Source organism: Rosa chinensis, chromosome 2 (genome assembly GCF_002994745.2).
Source record: "Rosa chinensis cultivar Old Blush chromosome 2, RchiOBHm-V2, whole genome shotgun sequence".
Lineage (NCBI taxonomy): Eukaryota > Viridiplantae > Streptophyta > Magnoliopsida > Rosales > Rosaceae > Rosa > Rosa chinensis.
This window is the reverse complement of record NC_037089.1, coordinates 39186209-39191132: the sequence shown is the minus strand read 5'-3', so window position 1 is coordinate 39191132 and position 4924 is coordinate 39186209.

The window sequence follows — 4924 nt, the reverse complement described above, 5'->3', positions numbered from 1 at the left end:
CTCGGATCCAAACTAGACCTTAGACATCACATCCCATCAGATGCGCCTACTTTGAAGAAATTATTTCACCCAAAAATCATTTTGACTCAATAAATGAAAGCAACGAAACTTTTTTTAAATTTTTGACATTTTTCGATTTTTTTGTATTTTCAATATATATGACTCAAGACAAAAGTATAAATCCCTTCCCCCACACTTAAATATTGCATTGTCCTCAATGTAATCAATCATAAGCATGCAATGGAACAATTAAGCATATAGGAATGGAATTTACGAAAATAAATACGAAAACAAAGAAGCAAAAACGAAAATAAAAGACACAAGTACAATTCAACCTAAACAAGTGAAGGGATAGAAATGTCAAACTCTCGTTGATGGCTCCTCCACAGCTTCGGTTGAAATGGGTTGCCTCCCATGCAGCGCTTAATATTTACAGTCCTTCAGCCTGGACTCTTCTCCTTACTCACAACAATTTTTTTTTTTTTTTTGAGTTAATTTTTTTTTTTTTTACACACTTATAACAATTAAGTATTTAACGAAATTCAAAACAACCTAAGTATATTAATCTAAGTGAAACACATACAATTTACAACATGCTAAAAAAAAAAAAAAAAAACTTCTATAAATTGCACAACAATTATAAAAGACATGCTTAATTTGGTAACACTCATAAAACTTAAACTAAATCACAATTATAGCTTGGCCTAACATAAATTGCGAATTGTCACCATTCCACAAGTGTAGTACAAAAATTTAGCATGCATTCTATATAAAAAAAAATAATAATAATAAAAATGACATTTTAAGTGTTAGAGATTTTAACAATCCCCGGCAACGGCGCCAAAAATTGATGCGGCTGAAATAGCCTCACAATTTAACCCTGCAAAATGTAATTGTCAGTATAGGATAAGCAGGGATCATTCAGTCAGGGGATTGTAGGGTACACCTACACTAAAAGGTCAATTAACAAATAAAAGAATAAAATGGGGGGTTTTGAGATTTGGTTTCTAATCTACTTAAAATAAAAACAAAACAAATAAAATTATCTACAATGATCGACTTCCGTAACCTAGACCACTACCACTCGGAAATTATTAAGTGTAAAAACAGAAAATTCATTTCAACATGCAACAAAAACTTGCCCATCTTAAATGCTAGATAAGAGCCCAAATGAAAAGCTGTCACGGTCCAATCCATTTATCTGATCCGTTCTTTGAATCAACTCACACGTGCAAATTAACCATTACCCATAGCAATTAACACGTAATTTCCAGAATCGTATTTTTACCACTCTTTAGAACTAGTTACTACTTGTTTAACTCAGCGTCTTAACAAATAATAATTACTCTTGGCAAATTAAGCAAACACACTTGAATACTCAGCGTGATTCTAGCATGCAAACTTATTAACATAACTCTGAAAATTACCTAAACACATAAAAGGGCACAAGATTATAACATGCATCATGAAAGAATTCTCGAAATTAACTCAATAATAAATTGAAAATCTCAAAAATATTAATAAAAATATTCTGAAAATCTCATGTCTCCAATTACACAACTCACAAATCCAAACACACAAAACCGAAACAATAATTATACGTAGAGTCATAGTTACACTTTTGAAGCTTTCCTCAGCGACTTAGCAACAAGGTGATGAACTCGTCTCTGCTATGGTGGTGGAGCGTCCTTGACTCAGCGCCTAAGAACTTCGTAGATTGATGGAAGGATGATGGTCACGGTCTTGTATGTGATGGAGGTTTGAGAAGCAAATTGGGCAGAGCTATGGAATAATTTTTAGCTAGGAACTGATAAGCTAGGAAGTAATCTTGGTCAGGAAGTGATGATTTTGGAGTAGAGAATGGCTGCTATTTATAGTGGAATTCTCATCTCTTGTGATGCAATCATGGCCAATCATCTTGAGGTGATTTCTCCTCCAAATTTGCTTGATTTTCTCTGGACAAAATCATGAATTTTCTGATTTCTTTTCCCCTTAATGGCTCATTGTATATGCCTTGAATAGCGACCAGATACATCCCTTATTCTTCTCCTTTGATTTGCACTAATTTCTTCCAAGAATTGTGCACACAATAAACTCCTACAATCAAGAAAAATCAGAATTTAATTACAGTTTATAATCAATAAGAAATAAGATAATTATGAATAAATATTGATTAACAACAATCCATTTAACTCCTCGAATTCTTCCTGATTAATCCTTCAATTTTTTCTTGATTTCATCACTCAAGAGTTTCTAATGGGATGGACTCTCATTAAAATAGGAAAATCAGAAATAGAAAAGTTCAAATGAAGAAAGTTTCCTAAAACAAAATAGGAAATATTTCCTAAAATGAAAGAGGAAAGTTTCTTAAAATGACTTGTCCTTAATTTATGCTCATTTATGCCCTTTTTTACCTATTTTCACCATTTCCGACCTTGAAGTAACTAAAAACATAAACTTTATTATAATTATTAATTTTAAGAGAATAACTTAGCCAAATGAGGGAAAATACATATTAAAAATATCACACTTTGTGCTCCTATCAGATATATCTGGTAGGGCTAGACTCAACATGGGTGGGTTCAATATTATTATTGGACTCATATATGGTTTCAGAATATACCTCTAGATGATCTTCAGAACTTCAAAAATCTTGATCAATAAGGGATAATGGAAAAGGGGGAGTCACTGTCAAAGGTTCTTCGGCTTGATTTTCTGATTGGTCAAAAAAGTTTATGTGTTCTTCTGCCACAAAATTCAATTGCTCGATACTGTGCTCCTTTGGATTTGACTAGTCGATGGATAGGTTTGACCAGTCAATCAAGCTTCTATGTTGCTCCAAAATTTGTAATCGACTAGTTGATTTGGATACTTCAACCAATCAAATCATGGTCCTCAGTACATTCTTCTTTAGCCTTCTGATTCTTCTTCAATGCTCCATCAACAAACATCTTGACAAAAAACTCATTCTCCCCTTGAACAAAATTGTTGTTGGGGGAAAAATAACATAAGTCCTCATAAAATGTCACATCCTTTGTGATATAGAACTTCCGAATAGGTGGATGATAGCACTTGTAGCCCTTCTGATGAGAACCATAACCTATAGGCACACACTTGAGAGCTTGAGCAACCAACTTTGACCTCTGATTTTTAGGTATGTGTACAAAAGCAACACAACCAAAGACATAGGATAGTAGATTATGAAATGATGGAATAGGTACATGGGTAGACCAAACCTCAAAAGGAATACGATCTTGACTTACACTAGATGGAAAATGGTTAATAAGATGAGATGCAGTTTGAACTGCTTCACCCCACAGATTCTTAAGCATATGAGCACCAACAAATAATGCTCGTGCGACATAAAAAAGGTGACGGTTCTTTCGCTCTGACACTCTATTTTGCTCAGGTGTCTGAGGTCAAGTAGTTTAATGAATAATTCCTTGTGTTTGGAGATAATCCTAAAACTCATGGCTCATATACTCCTAAAATTTGATTGGTCAATACTGTGCTCCTTTGGATTTGACTGGTTGATGGATAGATTCGACCAGTCAATCAAGCATTCAAGCTTCTATGTTCCTCTGAATTTGTAATCGACTGGTTGATTTGGATAATTCAACCAATCAAATCATAGTCCTCAGTACATTCTTCTTCAGCCTTCTGATTCTTTTTCAAAGCTCCACCAATAAACATCTCGTCAAAAAACTAATTCTCCCCTTGAAGAAAATTGTTGTTGGGGGAAAAATATCACAAGTCCTCATCAAATGTCACATCCTTTGTGATATAGAACTTCTGAATAGGTGGATGATAACACTTGTAGCTCTTTTGATGAGAACCATAACCCACAGACACACACTTGAGAGCTTGGGCATCCAACCAAAACCTATGATTTTTAGGTATGTGTACGAAAGCAACACAATCAAATACATGGGATCGTAGATTATAAAATGATGGAATAGAGACATGGGTAGACAAAACCTCAAAAGGAATACGATCCTGATGGACACTAGATGGAAAACGGTTAATAAGATGAGATGCAGTTTGAACTGCTTCACCCCATAGATTCTTAGGCATATGAGCACCAAAAAATAATGCACGTGCGACATCTAATAGGTGACGTCTCTTTTGCTTTGACACTCCATTTTGCTCAAGTGTCTGAGGACAAGTAGTTTAATGAATAATTGCTTATGTTTGAAGATAATCCTAAAACTCATTATATGGCCATTGTATTGGGTTTGAATGAAACTCTTGAAAGCTTGAAAGATAGGGAAAATGGCATCTTTAGTTATGAGCAACACCACCAGAGAAAATCTAGTGAAAAGTACAAAGTAACACATGCCAGTAGGAGTGGATTGTCGAGAAGTTCCCCACACATCAGAATGAATAAGTTCAAATGGGGTGGCACTTTTATTGAAAACACTTAAAGGATAACTAGCACAATGACTCTTGGTAAGAACACAAGTTTCACAACATAAAGTAGACTAATTTATCCCAAGAAACAGAGAAGGCATGTTTTTTTTTTTTTTTTCATGTTGCTAAAAGAAGGATGCCCAAGACGGGGATGCCACAACCATACCTTACTAATTTGACCAGAACTTGTTGTCAAAGCAGCTCGGGGTGTCTTTGTTGGCTTCTCTCCACCATACATGAAATCAAGATGGATAAATCTCCCCCTCAAAATATCCACGAGCAATTATTTCTCTAGTGAGAAGATCTTGAAAAATGACATACATAGGGAAGAATGTTATCGAGCACTTAGACTAAACATTTAACTGTGGTACGGATATTAAGTGATGGGATAAAGCTGGAACATATAAAATATTATGGAGTTCTAAAGCAGGAGTGACTCGAATTGTACCTATTCCTATTACAGGGAAAGATAGGCAGAGGCAACAAATGGGAAAAATGAGATTTATCATAAGTC